We start from the raw sequence: 23,099 nt of genomic DNA, 5'->3' as shown, positions 1-23,099 counted from the left end.
ATTTAAGCCCGTCTGGCTCAACTAACTACAGGCCTGTATCTAATCTCCCCTTCATCTGGAAACTCCTGGACCTTCTGTTATACTCTGGTCTCATACATTATCTCTCTGCTAACTCTTTCCTTGATCCATTACAATATGGTTTTCACACCCTACATTCTACAGAAACTGCCCTTATCAAAGTAACCAATGACCTCCTCACAGCTAAAAGAAATGGTGTCTATTCTTTACTAATTCTCTTTGATCTGTTTGCTGCATTTGACATTGTAGACCACGATCAAATTCTCATCTTGTTCCAACCTATTGGCCTTAAGGACACCGTTCTCTCTTGTTTTTTTCTTATCTCTCTTTCAGTGTATCATTCTCTGGCTCTACTTCCACTTCTTTTCCTCTTGCTATTGGGGTTCCTCAGAGTTCAGGCCTAAGTCCTTTCCTCTTTTCTCTCTACACAGACACTATTGGACAGACTATTAGTAGATTTGGCTTCCAGTACCATCTCTATGCTGATGACACCCAACTATACACTTCATGCCGTAACATAACCCCTGCCGTACTACAATTCACCCATGACTGTCTGTCTGCTGTCTCTAACATCATGTCCTTTCTCTATCTGAAAGCTAATATTTCCAAAACTGAACTTTTGCTGTTTCCTCCATCTACTAAACTACCAAAACCTGATATCTCCATCTCAGTGTGTGGCACTACCATTACACCTAGGCAGCACACCTGCTGTCTTAGTATTATGTTTGACACTGATCTTTCGTTCTCCCCCTATTCAATCTCTTGCCAACTCATGTCACCTGCAGCTCAAAAACATCTCTAGAATTTGTACCTTCCTTACTGTGGAAACAACAAAAGCTCTCATTGTTCCCTTGATGCATTCCCAACTCTAAAACTATAACTCATTACTAATTGGTCTTCACCAGACTCTCCTCTCTCGAATCTAGCCTGAATGCAGCAGCCAGGCTCATTTATCTGTCTAGCTGCTACTCCGATTCCTCCGCCCTGTGCCAGTCATTGCACTGATTGCCCATATAGTACAGGATTCAATTTAAAGTCCTCATTCTCACCCACAAAGCTCTTCACAGGCTGTACCCCCCAACATCTCTGTCTACCGTTCTACACATGCCCTCCACTCAGCCAGTGACTTACAACTGACATCAACCTCTCACTCAGATCTCCAATACTTCTCCGGAATGCCCTGCTTCACGCAATTAGATAAATTCATAATAGTTTAAGGCGCTCCCTAAAACACATCTTTTTAGGTTAGCCTATCACATCCCCTAATCTTACTCTCCTCCATTCACCACCCCCCACACCGTTCAGAATAATTCTTCTGAACCTGATCTATTGTCACTTCAGATATCCAACACATCCACTCAGAAGCACTACCGATTTCAGCTGGTGACTGGCTCTTGCAGCCTTAGATCTACTCCCCTATTGTGTTTTAAGATGGCTGGACCATTGCACAAAACAAGCATTTCTTTCCATTTCTTCCATTCATTTAAGCCTCAGCATTTCAGTAAAACAAAGTTCTGTGTTTGGGTTAGGACAGCATGAAACTGCCAACAGGTTCCATGCAATAAAGGGAAATAAAGAACAGAAAATAATGTAATTGTATAGAGAGAATTGAAGATCTACTTACCGTAGGGGGAGGGGGAAATGCCCCTGAGTCTTATGGGGCAAATACTAATGAGCGCTTCCATTATGGATGTGCTCATTAGTACCGGAGGACCAAGAAGCGGTGAAGGATCTGTACTGACCGCTTCCTGGTCCTCGGCTGTCAGCTGTAAAGGCTGCGCACAACATGAGTGCTCTCTGTGATCTCACCCTGTGCGCAGCCTTCACAGCGCAGCCGACATCAGGGTGAAGAGGGTTGCAATGTAGGTGAGGAGCGGCGGCATCCAGAAGCAGGAGAGGTAAGTATTTATTTTTATAAAACATGAGGCAATATGGAGATGCTGGGCACTGATACTGGGAGCAACATGGAGATGTTGGGGGGCAATATGGATATGCTGAGGACTGATCTGGTGGCAATATGGAGATACTGAGGGCTATATTGAGATGCTGGGGACTGATCTGGGGGCAATCTGGAGATGCTGTTGGCTGATCTGGGGAAATATTGGCTGATGTGGAGCAATATGGGGCTGCTGGGGGCTAATCTGAGACAATATGGGGCTGCTAGGAGCTGATCTGAGGCAATAGGGGCTAACATGAGAGGCAATGGGGACTGCTGGGGGCTAATATGAGAGGCAATGGGGGCTGCTTAGGGCTGATATGAGGCAAAGGGGGCTGATTAGAGGCATGGGGCACTTATTGGGGTCTGATGTGAGGTTTTGTTGGGGTCCTATTAACATTGGGGGTCTGATTGCTGGTCTGATCTGAGTTCTAATGACATTTTTTTTTATTATTGTTTTTTATTAAAACTTTATGGGGCGAAAAATGCGGTATTTTAGTTTCGCATGCTTTAAAAAAGCTTTATTACAATATGATAAGGGTGGGGTCTGCAAACTGAATCTATTAATATTTCATATGAATAAATGAATAAAACACTTTTCTGATGTAAAAGTATGGTAAACATAGCAAACATGTATACATCACAGATTTCTTAATTTCCTGCACAGACATTAGGCTACCTCCAGTCACCCCTAGTGGGAGCCAAGGTGCTTACTACATATAGTTTCTTCAGTTCAAAGTATACATAGTGTGAAAAAAGCTCTTTGGAGTGGTGGCTACAGGCAGCCATTATTTTACTCAATGGTAACCCATAATGCAGTTAGAAGCATAGAAAATGACCCCTACAAAGATATATTAAGAAATTATAATGAGCGCAAAATTTAGACCTATAAAAAAAGTATGTGATTTTGTTCTGTTCTGCTAAATATGCAACATGCTCTGAACACAGAAAATTGTATAATAAAGGAAGAATGTTTTAGCACTGAGATATGATTAGACAGGTCTGGGCCTCTTTACTGTAATGTGACCTGGATTTCTGTGCAAACTTCCAGTATATGCTGATGTACCCTGTATAGTCTACCAGTTTAAACAATAATACAGATAGGGTTTATTGTTTCATTTATTCAACATTTTTTTATTTTCTGTCTATGACGATATAAGCCTCACATGAAATCTTCATTTGATTTGCTACTGTCATGATGTTCTGACGGCTCCAGAAAAGCTTCAAACTGACTTATATATGTAGGAAGGTTGAGTGGCAGAGGTGAGGCCCAGAGGCATATCAATTTTTGTCTTTTTCATCTTTTCTCTTACCTTTCATTAAAGCTAAAGAAAGATATAAATGGTATACTGAATTTATGAGGAATGGGACTACGCATGTTATGCTTTTGAGTGATGCATGGAGCAGTGCGCAGGAACTGTGAAGAAATTGTACAATACTTATTTAAAGTGAATCTACAACTGCTGCCTATCCCCAAAAAGCTCATCCTTGCTAAAGAGCAGAGCCGGAGGCATGCCTTACTTGGCTAGCAGAAGTAGCAGCAAAAGCAGGAGGCAGGTTCAGGACAAGTCAGGGCACAAAGGCAGTTCGGGGGCCATACCAACTAAACGTGGTATCAGAGGAACCCACTGATTCCTGGCTGTGTGTATCTGTTGTCACTTGAGATGATGTTAAAGAGCGAGTCAACCATTGCAGTACAGCTGGATTGTTGGTCAAAACATGACCGTTGGGTGACAGTGGCAGCTCTGGCATTTTGCTGTGGGTGCTACCACCTCCCCTTCTTCTGATGCAGATGATTAGTTGGGTTCCTATCCAAAGTTTCGAAGATACTGCGATCCTTTAGAAGTCTCAATGCAACACAACAGCCACAGGGGGATAACTTGTGAGGTGACAGTGTACCGAGGAATAATAGCAGTTAGTTCTTTACTCACAGTTTTGACGCTCCCTGGGTTGGGCTGCAGTGAAGGGGAGAACATCACTAGATTCTCCGGGGCACACTCTATTACAGGGGACACCGGCCAGGTGGTGACTGAGGTGCCCTTGATGGTGATTGGATTTCTGGGTGCTTGTGTGGCTGGGCCCCTGAATTAGATAATATTGTGACACCAGCACCATGGTGGTGCAAAATTATGAGAGTGGTTGTAGTATGGAGATGGAAGAATGAGACAGGGTTCGAATCCAACTAAGAACTGTACTGTAAGCAGGGTCTTGACAGCAATTTACATCCAGATATAAACAGTCTCTCATGTATATGGAGCTTTATGTGTGGTCTTGAATCAGGCTCAAGTCTTGTTAGAGTATGAAAGGTATCTTCTCAATGGTACTTAGCTCTTTGCCTTCTAATCTCAGTAACAGTGGTTTAGGTCCTTATCTTCTACACCCAAGTGCTACAACAGATGGCCTGTCTGTCTTTGAAGTAACGGTGAGGCTGCTGGAAGCTAATAAACCATCACCTTGGTACAAAGGCGCCTAAAGCCTAGTATAATGGCTATTGTCCTTCCTTTGTCTTTTTACATAGAAATTATGAAATCATCTGGCACTCCAGAAGAGTAGACCGTAGAAGAAGGTCTACTCTTCTGCCTGTTTCTTGGCTTGACAACTGAGACAACGAATTGGCTCCTCTGGGCCGTAGAGCCCAAGAGAGAGCTGAGAAGAGAGAGTCCTCTCCTTCCGCCTGCTCCTCACTCCAACTACTCCAACCAACCACTAACTAGGCCTGAACTGTGGTATATATCGACTATGGTGCTATCCCCATCTAGTGGTGGAATAAGTGTAGTGCACCTAACAGCCTGTTAACGGGAATCTATCAGCTAGATCACATGACTAGGCTAATGACATAACATGGAACATGACAACTTTGCAGTGACCCATACACACATCAAGTGGGATGCTGCATCAAGGCCATACTAATATAATCATTATGACTACATTAACCTCTGCTTGACAGAAGGCTTCATGTTGATGCCATCCTTTGAGCTTAATTCATCCAGACCTAAATTCTCCAAAGGGATCTTCCATGGATTTTACATTTTTTCCTTATTTATTTTATATCATGACTGACCATCTCAACAAATATTTCAATACTCACAAATTGTTAAAAAGGTATATTATCGCAGATCTTGGTCTCAGTGATAAAAAGGGCATTATTTCCATATGCCATATTACCAGAAAATGAAAAAAGAACACCTGGAAAACTTAATGTGATTGAGCTCAGATTCACAAAGTATTAACTGTTAGTGGTGCTTGTTCAATGATCACATAACCAAGGTGGTGCACCCTTTATTTTGAGTTTTGCAGTAGGTTATATGTTGAGCTAGTGTCACATTATTACTTGATGGCATCTCCCCTAGTTGCAATGCAGGCTGCCACTTTGGCATGGTTAAGGTGCAGACATCATTACTATCAAGGCAGAACCTTCTTTCATCAATGAACATTATTTTCCATTGATGGCTGCATCTGAGGGAGTGCTGGAGAGTGCATAGTGCAGATACAAACAAGACCAACAACAGATGTCATGGTGTGAGGCATCATTACCATGGCGGTTTCCATCTGGTATTCATGGAGGGGACTTTGGCAGCCTTTGGTATGTCCAGGACATTGTGGAACCGGTCCTACTGCCTTTTCAACTCAGAGAGCTCACCCACATGCTGCCTGCACTATACAATGTGCTATTCAGGGTATCCAGCAGCTCCCCTGTCCAGCTGGATGCACAGCAGCCAATAACTACCTTGGCTGGACTATGGGTCCAAGTTGAACGTATGTGGAATGATGGATTGTTACCATGCCAGAGTGGCAGCCTGTATTACAATAAGGGAAAATGTAAAAAACAGGGCACACTACCCTGCTCTCCTAAAGGGGGCACCAGAATGATTCATCCAGCCTCCGGGTGGCTGGCTGAATGCCATAGTTAAACAGGGAGCTGTCAGCTTCCTGCTTCCCTATAAAGCAGCCTGTGCTCTTCAGCAGCAGGCACGATATAGTGACACATCGCGCCTGCTGAGCTCTGTGCAAAGAGCGCATAGGACAGCACTCTGCCTGCTGGCTCTCCAGCTCAGCAAGGCACAATGACATCATTACATCATGCCTGCTGCTGGAGAGAGCGCGTTCTTTTTCAAAGGGGAAAGGATGCTGTGATGTAAGTATTAGTGATGAGCGGCAGGGGTCATATTCGAATTCGCGATATTTTGCGAATATTTTTTAGAATATTCGTCGAATATTGGAAAATTCACGATTTTTTTTACTTTAAAAATTCGGCAAGGTAATGATTGTGTAATATGCGAATTTTCGTAATTCGAATTTTCGGATTCAAATTTTTATTGCGAATTTTTTCAACTTACAACTATTAGACAAAGAAGATTATAGCACTATATTAGCTAAATTGCTCTATATTCGATTTTTTTTCGAATATTCGCTATATTGCTATAACTTAGTTTTTTCGAATATTCGTAATATTCTAAAACAAGAATATATAGCAATATAGCGAATATTCGAAAAAAACGAATATAGAGCAATTTAGTGCTATAATCTTTTTTTTATAGTTGTAATTTTTTTTCCAATCTGAACTTCAGCTAAGAAAAAAATTACAACTATGAGACAAAGAAGATTATAGCACTATATTAGCTAAATTGCTCTATATTAATTTTTTTTAGAATATTCGCTATATTGCTATAACTTTGTTTTTTCAAATATTCGTAATATTCTAAAACAAGAATATATAGCAATATAGTGAATATTCGAAAAAAAACGAATATAGAGCAAAATTTGCAAACACTACTGCTCCTAAAGTCAAGTATATTGCAGTCTTCTTATTGGCCCACAAGCTAGAAGCAGGGAGGGATCATGTGTACTGATTTTAAAAAAAAATCGAATAAAAAAAAAAGGAAAAAAAATATTCGAATATTCAAAATTACGAATATATAACTATATTCGAAATATTCGCGAATTTTCGAAGTACCTATATTCGCAATAAAAATTCGAAATTCGAATATTCGTGATCAACACTAGTAAGTATTAGATTTTTTGGGGGGCACTAAGGGGGCAAAACTGCTAGAGGAGTCACAAAAAAGGGCAAAACTACTGGATGTGGGCACTAAAGAGGGCAAAACTACTGGATGGGGGCACTAAGGATGCAAAACTACTGAATGGGGCACTAAAGGGGGCAAAACTACTGGATGGGGGCAGTAAAGGGGGCAGAACTACTGTATGGGGAACTAAAGGGCAGAATTTACTGGATGGGGAACTAAAGGGCAAAACTACTGGATGGGGGCAGTAAATGGGGCAAAACTACTGGATGGGGCACTAAAAGGGGCAAAACCACTGGATGGGGGCACTAAGGGGGCAGCATTACTGGATGGGGCACTAAGGGAGCAGAATTACTGGATAGAGGCACTAATGGTCAGCATTACTGGATTCCCCTTTCACACAAGCAAGTATTCCTCGCGGGTGCAATGCATGCTGCAAAAGAATTGCGCCCGCACAGAATCCGGACCCATTCATTTCAATGGGGCTGTGTACATGAGCGTTGGTTTTCACGCATCACTTATGCGTGGCGTGAAAATCGCAGCATGTTCTATATTCAGCGATTTTCACGTAACGCTGGCCCCATAGAAGTGAATGGGGCTGCGTGAAAATCGCATCCGCAAGGAAGTGGATGGTTGTTAAGAGATGTTGTTTGTATACGTTCAGTTTTTTAGCACGCGCGTGCAAAACTCATTAAATCGCATTGCACTTGCGCGATAAAAACTGAACAACTGAATGCGATTGCATACAAAACTGAATGACCTTGCTTGCGAAATTGCTCATTTTTCACTTGACGCATCTGCAACACATTCCGACTTAATCCGCTCACGCTCATCTGCAAGGGACCTAAGGAAGCATTTTACTCTTGGGGACACTTAAAGGGCTTAACTGCTGTATGGGGGCACTAATGGGGCATAACCGCTGTTCAGAGACAAAAAGCGGGCATTCTACTCTGAGGGGTCACTTAAAGAGGACCTTTCACCGATTATGACACTGTGAACTAAGTATATAGACATGGAGAGCGGCGCCCGGGGATCTCACTGCACTTACTATTATCCCTGGGCGCCGATCCGTTCTCCTGCTATGCCCTCCGGTATCTCCGGTCACAAAGTTATGGTAGGCGGAGTCTGCCCTTGTTCTTCTGTAGCGCTGGCCAATCGCATTGCAGAGCTCACAGCCTGGGAGATAATAACCTCCCAGGCTGTGAGCTCTGCGCTGCGATTGGCCAGCGCTAGAGGAGAACAAGGGCAGACTCCGCCTACCATAACTTAGTGACTGAAATCTCCGCCTACTATAACTTAGTGGCCGGAGATACTGGAGGGCATAGCAGGAGAACGGAGCAGTGCCCAGGGATAATAGTAAGTGCAGTGAGATCCCCGGGCGCCGCTCTCCATGTCTGTATACTTAGTTCACAGTGTCATAATCGGTGAAAGGTCCTCTTTAAAAGGCATTCTACTGTGTGAGGGAAGTATCATTGCATGACCAACGTATTTTCGAGTCGTTCTCCTCCCAATGTCCCCCCATTTCCACCCAATAAAGACACAACTCCGCAGGTGGATTTAATTGGCCACAGCAGCATTTAGTAAATAACAAACATACAATAAATAACATAAATAACCAATCCCAAGGCCTTCCCACCTGAAGGCCCGTCCAAGAAAAAACATAACAAACGGGGAGGGTCCTTGGAGCCCCTGTAAACCTGACGGGTAACTGCCCCGCCCCTCAATTAAATTAAATTACTTCCAGCCGATAAACGCCAACTCAGAGGCAGAAAATGGTAGCTATGGGCAAAAAACGTGGGAAGATACCAGTCATATCACGCCCCAAATTCAAATACCTGGGGAGTCCACCACGCCAAATCCACCATAACCACCAACTCCAAGGATCCACCACCGCCCACGACACAAGGGGGTGAAACCTCACCTGCTTGCGTCCCGCCACACCCACAAGCCAACTCATTCCCGTCCTGTAAACTTGAACACCACAAGTCAATTCCCACCGCGTTCAGATGTACTCCGTCCCCCCTTTCAAAACGCCTCCTCTCCCGCTTCCAACTCCCTATGACGAACCGCAATACCAATATTCCCCACTAAAGTGGCGCACCCCCAAATCATTTTCCCCTACATGCAACACCAATACCCTCGGGGACATATCCAAACTTGCTTATCTGTTTAACGCTGGAGGAACCCGACTCCACAGCATTCCTCCCCAACCGACGAATCACCGCCACCTCTCTTGAAGAACCCAGCTGTCTTCCATCTGGCTCCCCAGAACACATAAGAGTGCCCCATGATCCACACCACTACCTGTAGGGAACACAAAATACAATACATCAACCAAAACGTGTCCCATCCCCACAATAACACCATTACCCCCTTTATAGTGACGCAGGCCTCACATAGGACTGGAACTGGCTAGACTCCCATTTACCAATGCAACGAAACACAATCTCGCACACCCCAAATGCCGGTCATGGGTATCTAACAGGGATTCATCAGGTTTCTGGCATAAATTATGGCTTTCAAATGAACAAATACTGTATACAGAAGCCTACATTTATACCAGAAATCTGCCAGATCCCTGTCGGATACCAGTATAGTGAATGGGGATGCAGCACTGCCCAGTAATGTTTGGCTATGCTGAATATGGGAACTCTGATAGTCAGCTCCACTGCCGAGGCAGACTGTCAGATTTATTTGCTTGCAGAAGTGAACCTGCCCTAATCTCCTAATAGATCTTTTATGATCACAAACAATTCAGAATTAAAACAAGCAGAAAGTCACAAGCAGTATGCAATGTGTAGCTCACCACTGGGAGGCGCAAAGGTGGTTGGTTAGCAATAGTCCTACATCTTCTACAGGAGAAAGAGGGCCATTTGGAGGAGATAAAGTAACAATAGCAGAACATACAGCACTAAGATCTGAAGTTGTTACCCAGTGCAGACTTATATTGTTGCTACTGGTATGTTTTGACCAAGGGATAAGCAGCATGATATTTTATAACATAGACACCTGTAAAAGACAGCAGCCCCAGGTGAGAATTTACTATTAACATCAGAATGGGATTTTTTTTTTGCAATAGACCATTAATATTGGGTGCATTTGGGGACTAGACTCCACCCCGTGGTGCACTGAAATTTGCATATAGAATAAAAGTTTTTTTTTCTAGGGATCACAGGAACCGATTTCAAAGACAGGAATCATTTTAATCAGAAGGATCACCCCTACCAGGCAGTATGTCAGTGTAGTTCAATAATACTGATCCTTTTGACAGGTGCACTTTAATCCTCTTCATGGTGTCCTGAAATTTACCCAAACATTTTCAATATGTATACTGTACATGTTTTACTTTTTGTTAATTCTGAATGTTGTCTATCATGGCTGCGTTATACATTGCCGATGAATATTATGTATCTTATTTTTTCCTCTGAAGAAACTGGAATACAAACTTCTCCAATGGTTAAACAGAAGTCATTGGGGGAAATCTATCAACACAGGCAAGCCAAATGAATGCTTTTACGGATCGCTCTCCTTTTACATTGTGCTCCATTTAAAAAGAAATACTCCATAAATTAGTTCTGCTGTTTGCATAGTTTTTGTCCAAAAAAGTGGCACATGGGCTTAACAAATATGGTGTTTAACTGGCATAAAAACATTGATAAGTCTGGCCTACTGTTGTATAAATAATGAGATAATCACCATCTATGAGCTTGTTGACCATGTTGGACATCCCATGTTAAGGCCTCATGAAAACTACCATATTTTACATTTTACATATTTTACATTTGTTGTAGATTGCACAACGGAACCTAAATTTCTATGGGTCTGCAAAACAATCTAAACAAAACAAAAAAAGAAAAACGGACAACACATGGATGTCCTCTGTGTGTCTGTTCAGCAAATTATATAACTTGTTCTATTCTTGTGCATACGGTGCATAAGAATAGTCATTTCTAGTGATAGGAGTGAGAAAAATGTGGATCGCACACAGGCGGTATACTTATTTTGTGTATATAGCTTATATATAGTTTGCGGACTGCAATATGGACACAGTTATGGGCACGAGCCCTAATATAGAGTCAGGTCCAATATAGCAGCTACAACAGTCTCCACTCTTCTAGGAAGGCTCTCCATAAGATTTTGTAGTGTGGAATTTGACCCATTCAGCCAAATGTATTTGTGAGGTCACATGTCACTGATGCTGGGGGAGAAGATCTGGCTCTCATTCCATTTCATCCAACCGCTTGAGGTGCTCTATGAGATTGAAGTCGGGGCTCTCTGTATGCCACTCAAATTGCTCCACTCCAAACTCATCACAGCAGTGGCGTAGTGTGCGTTGCCAGCACCCGGGGCAAGCCAAGTATTGCTCCCCCCCAATCTGTGACCACGCCCCTTTTTTTTTCAGATAATGTAGTAGATGTATGTCACCCGCAGTCCTATGTAACACCACAGATAACACAGTCATAACTCTGTGAGTACAGATAATGTAGTAGATGGGTGTGAGCAGGGGCGTACATAGAAATCATTCGGCCCCATAGCAAGAATCTGAATTAGGCCCCCTAATTCCACCCACTACCCATCCCTGGCCCATCCCACCACCTGCCCTTTTGTGGGGGTTTTTTTCGTTAAGGCGCTCACCGTACAGGTTCTTTATATATAATAGTGCAGACCTTTTCGGCCGCGGCAATACATAATATGATTTTTTTTATTGTTTAATATTTTTATATGTAAAATTGGGGTGATTTAAATGTTTAATATATCAGTGTTTGTTTTGTTTTTTCACATTTTTTTTTACTATTAATCTATATTTTTTTTTTTACTATTAATTGATCGTGGGACCTGAGGAGTTAAATTACTAGGGGGTGGTGCACTGTCGGGGTAATAATGAATAATAATGAGCCTTATAGAATAGTGTTCCCCAACCCTGCAGAAACTCTGCTTTCTGCTGCCCTCTTCCCCCCACTAACCATCCCCCCATGACACAGTACTCCAAATAAGCAATTAAACTGCAGCAGAGTTCATTGGGGAGGGGAAGGGGGGGGGGGGGGCTGGGGCAAACTGTCCTCCTGAGTCCTCTATATAATAACCCTTATAGAACAGTGCCCCCTCCCCAAACCTGCAGGAACTCTTCTTGCTGCTGCTGCTGCCCTTTTCCCACAATACCCATCCCTCACCACACCCTATGAACTTTTTTAAACGTAGAGTCTGTCACTCACTGCTGTGAGTGTACAACTTACTTTGTCCTTGGTGGCAGATTGGCAGTGGCACACAACAGGCAAGGGGCATGCCAGCGATGCTGGGGGCTGGTTGAAGTTGGGATGGGACTTGGGTCTCAGTGGAACTTGTGGCAGTATGAGGCAGGTGGTGGCAGTGGCAGCTGCAGCGCGTGACGTGAGCGCGGTAAGCACAAGACTGCCGTCCTGCCCATCCAGCAGCTGCCTGCACAGTTCTGCTCTGATCTGCTGCTGTCTTCTGAGCCTGCGACTCGCACACTGGCCAATCAGCAGCAGGAGCTTTGCACCACTAAATGCTGATTGGCCAGTGCAGTGCGAGTGCCCAGCAAACAGAGGAGATTGAGCGGCATTGCGGTATGTCACTGGATGGGTAAAGGGGGGGGGGGCTGAGCAGAGGGAAAGCAGGGCCCGCCCAAGCTTCAGATAGGGATCGGGACGGAAGACTGTGGCAATGATGAATACAAAACTACAGACATAGGGGCGGAGCCTTCCATGCCCTCCGGGCCCCCCCTTGCCACGGGCCCCATAGCAGCTGCGTGCGCTGCCTATATTGGCGGTACGCCACTGGGTGTGAGGCCCCAGTATTCAGAACACGCACAGTGTGACCTGAAGTCTGGGGCCGGGCTGGCTGCGGCAGTGTGGGCCAAATTCTATATCCATAACCCCCAAACCCTACTGCAAACAGATATGTGGATGGACATTACATACATTGCTACGATATATACAATAGAATACAGCAGCACATACCTCATACATTCAGTGACATCCCCTGTGATGTAAACTTTCCTCAGCGTCTTCATTCGGAGATTAGACCGCCATGACATCTTCTTTCAGCCGCGTCTCTGTAGAGTGTCACAGATTTTTTTTTTAGATTCCTCACTTTACTATCATCCTCCCCCTCCTGGTGCCTCAACATTGTTATCCTGCTGCTACCTCCAATACTGAGCTAGTACCAGACAGATAGTCCTCCCTGTATATAGTCCCCCTGTATTATTATCATGGTCCCCTCTGTATTATTATTATTATAATGGCCCCAGTTGTATTATTATAATGGCCCCCTCTATATTATTATTATTATTATTATAATAATGGCCCCAGTTGTATTATTATAATGGCCCCCTCTGTATTATTATGGACTCCACTGTAGTATTATTATTATGGACCCTCTGTATAATAATTATTACATAAAATGGCTCTTTATTTAATAATTATACAGAGGGTCCATAATAATAATAATAATAAAAATAATAATAATAATAATACTACAGTGGAGGCCATTGTAATACAGAGCGGTCATTATATTTAATAATTATACAGAGGGTCTATAATAGAGTTGAGCGAACACCTGAATGTTCGGGTTCGAGAAGTTCGGCCGAACTTCCCGGAAATGTTCGGGTTCGGGATCCGAACCCGATCCGAACTTCGTCCCGAAGTCAATGGGGACCCGAACTTTCCGGTACTAAAAAGGCTGTAAAACAGCCCAGGAAAGGGCTAGAGGGCTGCAAAAGGCAGCAACATGTAGGTAAATCCCATGCAAACAAATGTGGATAGGGAAATGAATTAAAATAAAAATTAAATAAATAAAAATTAACCAAAATAAATTGGAGAGAGGTCCCATAGCAGAAAATCTGGCTTCACGTCACCCACCACTGGAAAAGTCCATTCTCAGATATTTAGGCCCCGGCACCCAGGCAGAGGAGAGAGGTCCCGTAACAGAGGATCTGGCTTCATGTCAGCAGAGAATCAGTCTGCATGTAATAGCAGAAAATCAGGCTTCACGTCAGCCACCACTGCAACAGTCCATTGGCATATATTTAGGCCAAGCACACAGGCAGAGGAGAGAGGTCCCGTAACAGAGGATCTGGCTTCATGTCAGCAGAGAATCAGTCTGCATGTAATAGCAGAAAATCAGGCTTCACGTCAGCCACCACTGCAACAGTCCATTGGCATATATTTAGGCCCAGCACACAGGCAGAGGAGAGAGGTCCCGTAACAGAGGATCTGGCTTCATGTCAGCAGAGAATCAGTCTGCATGTAATAGCAGAAAATCAGGCTTAACGTCAGCCACCACTGCAACAGTCCATTGTCAGATATTTAGGCCCAGCACCCAGGCAGAGGAGAGAGGTTCCGTAACAGAGGATCTGGCTTCATGTCAGCAGAGAATCAGTCTGCATGTCATAGCAGAAAATCAGGCTTCACGTCAGCCACCACTGCAACAGTCCATTGTCAGATATTTAGGCCCAGCACCCAGGCAGAGGAGAGAGGTCCCGTAACAGACAATCTGGCTTCATGTCAGCAGAGAATTAGTCTGCATGTCATAGCAGAGAATCAGGCTTCACGTCAGCCACCACTGCAACAGTCCATTGTCAGATATTTAGGCCCAGCACCCAGGCAGAGGAGAGAGGTCCCGTAACAGAGAATCTGTCTTCATGTCAGCAGAGAATTAGTCTGCATGTCATAGCAGAGAATCAGGCTTCACGTCACCCAACATTGGAACAGTCCATTGGCATATATTTAGGCCCCGGCACCCAGACAGAGGAGAGGTTCATTCAACTTTGGGTAGCCTCGCAATATAATGGTAAAATGAAATTAAAAATAGGATTGAATGAGGAAGTGCCCTGGAGTACAATAATATATGGTTAAGGGGAGGTAGTTAATGTCTAATCTGGACAAGGGACGGACAGGTCGTGTGGGATCCATGCCTGGTTCATTTTTATGAACGTCAGCTTGTCCACATTGGCTGTAGACAGGCGGCTGCGTTTGTCTGTAATGACGCCCCCTGCCGTGCTGAATACACGTTCAGACAAAACGCTGGCCGCCGGGCAGGCCAGCACCTCCAAGGCATAAAAGGCTAGCTCTGGCCACGTGGACAATTTAGAGACCCAGAAGTTGAATGGGGCCGAACCATCAGTCAGTACGTGGAGGGGTGTGCACAAGTACTGTTCCACCATGTTAGTAAAAATGTTGCCTCCTGCTAACACGTTGCGTATCAGGTGGTGGTGCAGTTAGCTGTGGCGTGTTGACAAAAGTTTTCCACATCTCTGCCATGCTAACCCTGCCCTCAGAGGAGCTGGCCGTGACACAGCTGCCTTGGCGACCTCTTGCTCCTCCTCTGCCTTGGCCTTGGGCTTCCACTTGTTCCCCTGTGACATTTGGGAATGCTCTCAGTAGCGCGTCTACCAACGTGCGCTTGTACTCGCGCATCTTCCTATCACGCTCCAGTGCAGGAAGTAAGGTGGGCACATTGTCTTTGTAGCGTGGATCCAGCAGGGTGGCAACCCAGTAGTCCGCACAGGTTAAAATGTGGGCAACTCTGCTGTCGTTGCGCAGGCACTGCAGCATGTAGTCGCTCATGTGTGCCAGGCTGCCCAGGGGTAAGGACAAGCTGTCCTCTGTGGGAGGCGTATCGTCATCGTCCTGCCTTTCCCCCCAGCCACGCACCAGTGATGGGGCCGAGCTGCGTTGGGTGCCACCCCGCTGTGACCATGCTTCATCCTCATCCTCCTCCACCTCCTCCTCATCCTCGTCCTCCTCGTCCTCCAGTAGTGGGCCCTGGCTGGCCACATTTGTACCTGGCCTCTGCTGTTGCAAAAAACCTCCCTCTGAGTCACTTCGAAGAGACTGGCCTGAAAGTGCTAAAAATGACCCCTCTTCCTCCTCCTTCTCCTGGGCCACCTCCTCTTCCATCATCGCCCTGTTTTCTCAAGGAGACATAGAAGTGGTATTGTAACGCTGATAACGGCGTCATCGCCACTGGCCATGTTGGTGGAGTACTCGAAACAGCGCAACAGGGCACACAGGTCTCGCATGGAGGCCCAGTCATTGGTGGTGAAGTGGTGCTGTTCCGCAGTGCGACTGACCCGTGCGTGCTGCAGCTGAAACTCCACTATGGCCTGCTGCTGCTCGCACAGTCTGTCCAGCATGTGCAAGGTGGAGTTCCACCTGGTGGGCACGTCGCATATGAGGCGGTGAGCGGGAAGGCCGAAGTTACGCTGTAGCGCAGACAGGCGAGTAGCGGCAGGATGTGAACGCCGGAAGCGTGAACAGACGGCCCGCACTTTATGCAGCAGCTCTGACATGTCGGGGTAGTTGTGAATGAACTTCTGCACCACCAAATTCAGCACATGCGCCAGGCAAGGGATGTGCGTCAAACTGGCTAGTCCCAGAGCTGCAACGAGATTTCGCCCATTATCGCACACCACCAGGCCGGGCTTGAGGCTCACCGGCAGCAACCACTCGTCGGTCTGTTGTTCTATACCCCGCCACAACTCCTGTGCGGTGTGGGGCCTGTCCCCCAAACATATGAGTTTCAGAATGGCCTGCTGACGTTTACCCCGGGCTGTGCTGAAGTTGGTGGTGAAGGTGTGTGGCTGACTGGATGAGCAGGTGGAAGAAGAGGAGGAGGAAGCCGAGAAGGAGGAGGTGGCAACAGGAGGCAAAGAATGTTGCCCTGCGATCCTTGGCGGCGGAAGGACGTGCGCCAAACAGCTCTCCGCCTGGGGCCCAGCTGCCACTACATTTACCCAGTGTGCAGTTAGGGAGATATAGCGTCCCTGGCCGTGCTTACTGGTCCACGTATCTGTGGTTAGGTGGACCTTGCTACAGATGGCGTTGCGCAGTGCACACTTGATTTTATCGGATACTTGGTTGTGCAGGGAAGGCACGGCTCTCTTGGAGAAGTAGTGGCGGCTGGGAACAAAATACTGTGGGACAGCAAGCGACATGAGCTGTTTGAAGCTGTCTGTGTCCACCAGCCTAAATGACAGCATTTCATAGGCCAGTAGTTTAGAAATGCTGGCATTCAGGGCCAGGGATCGAGGGTGGCTAGGTGGGAATTTACGCTTTCTCTCAAATGTTTGTGAGATGGAGAGCTGAACGCTGCCGTGTGATATGGTTGAGACGCTTGGTGACGGAGGTGGTGGTGGTGTTGGTGGTACATCCCCTGTTTGCTGGGCGGCAGGTGCCAACGTTCCTCCAGAGGCGGAGGAAGAGGCCGAGGCGGCAGCAGCAGAAGAGGCCGAGGCGGCAGCAGCAGAAGAGGTAGCAGGGGGAGCCTGAGCGACTTCCTTGTTTTTAAGGTGTTTACTCCACTGCAGTTCATGCTTTGCATGCAGGTGCCTGGTCATGCAGGTTGTGCTAAGGTTCAGAACGTTAATGCCTCGCTTCAGGCTCTGATGGCACAGCGTGCAAACCACTCGGGTCTTGTCGTCAGCACATTGTTTGAAGAAGTGCCATGCCAGGGAACTCCTTGAAGCTGCCTTTGGGGTGCTCGGTCCCAGATGGCGGCGGTCAGTAGCAGGCGGAGTCTCTTGGCGGCGGGTGATATGCTTTTGCCCACTGCTCCCTCTTTTGCTACGCTGTTGGCTCGGTCTCACCACTGCCTCTTCCTCCGAACTGTGAAAGTCAGTGGCACGACCTTCATTCCATGTGGGGTCTAGGACCTCATCGTCCCCTGCATCGTCTTCCACCCAGTCTTGATCCCTGACCTCCTGTTCAGTCTGCACACTGCAGAAAGACGCAGCAGTTGGCACCTGTGTTTCGTCATCATCAGAGACATGCTGAGGTGGTATTCCCATGTCCTCATCATCAGGAAACATAAGTGGTTGTGCGTCAGTGCAGTCTATGTCTTCCACCGCTGGGGAAGGGCTAGGTGGATGCCCTTGGGAAACCCTGCCAGCAGAGTCTACAAACAGCATAAGAGACTGCTGCATAACTTGAGGCTCAGACAGTTTCCCTGATATGCATGGGGGTGATGTGACAGACTGATGGGGTTGGTTTTCAGGCGCCATCTGTGCGCTTTCTGCAGAAGACTGGGTGGGAGATAATGTGAACGTGCTGGATCCACTGTCGGCCACCCAATTGACTAATGCCTGTACCTGCTCAGGCCTTACCATCCTTAGAACGGCATTGGGCCCCACCATATATCGCTGTAAATTCTGGCGGCTACTGGGACCTGAGGTAGTTGGTACACTAGGACGTGTGGATGTGGCAGAACGGCCACGTCCTCTCCCAGCACCAGAGGGTCCACTAACACCACCACGACCATGTCCACGTCCGCGTCCCTTAATAGATGTTTTCCTCATTGTTATCGTTCACCACAACAACAAAAATATTATTTGGCCCAATGTATTGTATTCAAATTCAGCTGAATATAAATTTGAGGCCTAGTATTTAGGCGCTGGGTGACCGGTATAGATTTACTGACAGAATTAGACTTGGAAATGCACAGTAGCGTGTGTGTGAAGTTATTCTGAATGACCCTATGTGCACCTTGAATATTATATACCCTTTTAGGGATAGATTTCAAATAGCTCTGATACAGCAGAAACCACTAAATTATGAAATTGCTAAATTGGGAATTGTATTTCAACCCAGAACAAAAAATGTGCTTTGACGGACACTAAATAACTTGCCCAGCCAGAACAGTACAGCGGTAACGACAGATTTAGCGGGATATAAATTTGAGGCCTAGTATTTAGGCGCTGGGTGACCGGTATGGATTTACTGACAGAATTAAACTTGGAAATGCACAGTAGCGTGTGTGTGAAGTTATTCTGAATGACCCTATGTGCACCTTGAATATTATATACCCTTTTAGGGATAGATTTCAAAAAGCTCTGATACAGCAGAAACCACTAAATTATGAAATTGCTAAATTGGGAATTGTATTTCAACCCAGAACAAAAAATGTGCTTTGACGGACACTAAATAACTTGCCCAGCCAGAACAGTACAGCGGTAACGACAGATTTAGCGGGATATAAATTTGAGGCCTAGTATTTAGGCGCTGGGTGACCGGTATGGATTTACTGACAGAATTAAACTTGGAAATGCACAGTAGCGTGTGTGTGAAGTTATTCTGAATGACCCTATGTGCACCTTGAATATTATATACCCTTTTAGGGATAGATTTCAAAAAGCTCTGATACAGCAGAAACCACTAAATTATGAAATTGCTAAATTGGGAATTGTATTTCAACCCAGAACAAAAAATGTGCTTTGACGGACACTAAATAACTTGCCCAGCCAGAACAGTACAGCGGTAACGACAGATTTAGCGGGATATAAATTTGAGGCCTAGTATTTAGGCGCTGGGTGACCGGTATGGATTTACTGACAGAATTAGACTGGGATATGGCCAAAAAATAACCACACTATTGCTGGTTAAATGCACTTGGTGTGACAGCTTGACCAACCACACTACTGAGGGTTAAATGCACTTGGTGACGGGCGCAGCTTGCCCCTGATGTAGTATATGGCCAAAAAATGAACAGACTATTGCTGGATAAATGCACTTGGTGTGACAGCTTGACCAACCACACTACTGAGGGTTAAATGCACTTGGTGACGGGCGCAGCTTGCCCCTGATGTAGTATATGGCCAAAAAATAAACAGACTATTGCTGGTTAAATGCACTTGGTGTGACAGCTTCACCCTGATGTAGGCTTTAGCCAAAAAACAACCACACCATTGAGGGTTAAATGCACTTGGTGACAGGCGCAGCTTGCCCCTGATGTAGTATATGGCCAAAAAATGAACAGACTATTGCTGGCTAAATGCACTTGGTGTGACAGCTTCACACTGATGTAGGCTTTAGCCAAAAAACAACCACACCATTGAGGGTTAAATGCACTTGGTGACAGGCGCAGCTTGCCCCTGATGTAGTATATGGCCAAAAAATGAACAGACTATTGCTGGTTAAATGCACTTGGTGTGACAGCTTGACCAACCACACTACTGAGGGTTAAATGCACTTGGTGACGGGCGCAGCTTGCCCCTGATGTAGTATATGGCGAAAAAATAAACAGACTATTGCTGGTTAAATGCACTTGGTGTGACAGCTTCACCCTGATGTAGGCTTTAGCCAAAAAACAACCACACCATTGAGGGTTAAATGCACTTGGTGACAGGCGCAGCTTGCCTCTGATGTAGTATATGGCCAAAAATGAACAGACTATTGCTGGTTAAATGCACTTGGTGTGACAGCTTGACCAACCACACTACTGAGGGTTAAATGCACTTGGTGACAGGCGTAGCTTGCCCCTGATGTAGTATATGGCCAAAAAATAAACAGACTATTGCTGGTTAAATGCACTTGGTGTGACAGCTTCACCCTGATGTAGGCTTTAGCCAAAAAACAACCACACCATTGAGGGTTAAATGCACTTGGTCGCAGCTTGTGCTGGCGCACCACAAGACACAAAATGGCCGCCGATCACCCCAGAAAAAAGTGACTGACAAACGGTCTGGGCAGCCTAAAAACAGTGAGCAATTGAATTTCAGCAGCTCAATGATGCACAGCTGCAGATCGATCGATTAATCAAGTCCTTTGGAGGAGTTAATCTGCCTAATCTCGCCCTACTGTCGCAGCCGCAACCTCTCCCTACGCTAATCAGAGCAGAGTGACGGGCGGCGCTATGTGACTCCAGCTCAAATAGAGGCTGGGTCACATGGTGCTCTGGCCAATCACAGCCATGCCAATAGTAGGCATGGCTGTGACGGCCTCTTGGGGCAAGTAGTATGACGCTTGTTGATTGGCTGCTTTGCAGCTTTTCAAAAAGCGCCAAGAAAGCGTCACAAAAGCGCCAAGAAAGCGACGAACACCGAACCCAGACTTTTACGAAAATGTCCGGGTTCGGGTCCGTGTCACGGACACCCCAAAATTCGGTACGAACCCGAACTATACAGTTCGAGTTCGCTCATCCCTAGTCTATAACAAATTATAATACTACAGTAGGGGCCATTATAATACAGAGGGGCCATTTTAATAATACAGAATAGCCCCTTTGTATTATTATAATGGCCCCTCTGTATTATAATGGCCCCTACTGTAGTATTATTATCATGGACCCTCTGTATAATTATTTTAATAATGGCCTCATTTTTTTCTATATATACTAGTATGGCCTGCCTTAGGGTACTTAGATAAAATTAAATAAAATACTCACCTCTCTACCGCACTCCATCACCGCTTGTGGCATCCCGGCACAGACGGTCACAAACACATCACCATGCCCTCCTGCGCCTTTAAATCACACATTTTTCTTTCAGTTTTTTTTTCCAATGTAGCATTCAACAAGCAGGAATTTTTTTTATTTTTTTATTTAACCCTTTAATTGTTTGGATATTTTCACATGTGGCAAAACAAAACCTGTGTAACTGCTCAGATGCCGTAGTTGCTATTGACCACATCATATGAGGGGTTAAATGACCGTTGGGTTGCTGGCGTGGCTATATTTCACTATTAGGTCAGCAGGCCCTGTCAGGGGTGCAAGGGGATTAATTAATCCATTGCTAATTCCCATTTTGGCTCCATGCATACCTCAACCTAACCAGCACTACTGAAAGTAATACAATTTACTCAGTGAGGCCTGTCTGGGGCATGGGGCCTAATGAGGACTAACAATGGATTAATACAAATGATTATTACTGTGGGGGCCTAAGTGGAATCTGCTGCACAATAGGCCTATGGGAAAGAATAGTACTAGTACTACTCGCTGTGCATATTCCACCTAGGCCCCCACAATAATAATCCTCCATTATTAATACTGGTCCAGTATGACTCCTCCTGAGGCTGGGCTGAGACGCATTTTCCCCACAAAAATTACCTCTCTGGGCAGCAAGCAATCGTTAAACTGAAGAAATACAACTACTGCTGCCCTCACTCCCTGACTGGAGTGGTGCAGCAGGCCAGGCACTGTTTCGTTTATTAAAATTGCGCCTCAGATCAGGCTGAGCCTCAGAGGGACTTAAACTTGGTCAGTGACTGCAGAGATACTTTTCTAGACCCGAGACTCAGAGGGCAGACCTGGCTGGCTGCAGCCCTGAAGCTCACAGAGACCAAGATCAAAATCCGGTTCCAGAACAGGAGATACAAGACGAAGAGGAAGCTGATAACCAAGCAGCAGGCAGTGAAGTGCCATGCCAAGCAGGTGGTCATGCCAAGCAGTCAGGGTGAAGGATGACCAGAGACAGTACTGCCTCTGGGATGCAAGGCCTACCCTGGTAATGGACAGCAGAGATGGGCAGATGGCATCCCAGAGGCAATACTGTCTGTGTCTTTGGTCATCCTTCACCAGCACCCTGACTGCCACCTGCTTGGCCTGGCTCTCATGGCCCTTCACTGTATCACCCCTTCATTATTCATATACCGCCTGCCCACCCCACACCTAACACTCAGAGAGTAACAGTGTGATACTGTTACTGACTGTCACTCACAGTCAGTGTCGCTCATTCAAGCTCCCTGTGGTGTCTGGAGTTAGTCCTGAAGCGGCAGTGCGGCTGATTGCAGCAGCCATCTTCTTCTTCTTGCAATGTCTTTACTGTCAGGAAGGTGGGCAGAGCTTATCAGTGAAGTGCCGTCCGTCCTGCTGTGCGCGCCCTGGTGATTCATCATGGTGCGCGCTCCTAAACCGCCCCTCACTCTGCGACGCGCTGCGCAGTGCGGAAGAGGCAGAGGGAGAAAAACTGTGATTTTTAAGATTTTTTGCCCCAGCGGCCAGCGTTCCCCCTGCAGTCTGGCGCCTGGGGAAACGCCCCCTCATGCTACGCCACTGCATCACACCATGTCTTGCATTTTGCTCTGGGGCACAGTTATGTAAGAGCAGGAAAGTGCCTTCCCAAAACTATTTCCACAAACTTGGAAGCATACAGTTGTGCAAAATGGCTTTGTATGTTGTATCAACATTACCCATACTTCCCAACTTTTGAAAATCACAAAGAGGGGCAATATGTTATGGTCAAATATATAGGTAGAAACCATAGCGATTTAGTAAATTTATGTATGCATTAATTCCCCAGGTCAAAAAGAGGGACTGTCCCTCCAAAAGAGGGACACTTGGGAGGCATGACATTACCCTTCAATAAAATTAAAAGGTCTAACTTAACCACTTCC

The 23,099-nt window shown here is 45.8% G+C and overlaps 1 long non-coding RNA gene across 1 annotated transcript in view; it reads right to left on the bottom strand.

Moving 5' to 3' along the window:
• Positions 1-22,558, bottom strand: part of LOC122937700 — a 65,624-nt gene extending 43,066 nt beyond the window's left edge. Inside the window, exons 1-2 of the long non-coding RNA XR_006389899.1 lie at positions 22,424-22,558; positions 12,954-13,048 (exon numbers count right to left, since the gene is read on the bottom strand). This is a non-coding gene — a long non-coding RNA (uncharacterized LOC122937700). The remainder of the gene's footprint in view (positions 1-12,953; positions 13,049-22,423) is intronic.
• Between the last annotated feature and the right edge of the window lie 541 nt (positions 22,559-23,099).

Source organism: Bufo gargarizans, chromosome 5, assembly GCF_014858855.1.
Source record: "Bufo gargarizans isolate SCDJY-AF-19 chromosome 5, ASM1485885v1, whole genome shotgun sequence".
Taxonomy (NCBI): domain Eukaryota; kingdom Metazoa; phylum Chordata; class Amphibia; order Anura; family Bufonidae; genus Bufo; species Bufo gargarizans.
This window is presented reverse-complemented; position numbering and strand designations above follow the sequence as displayed.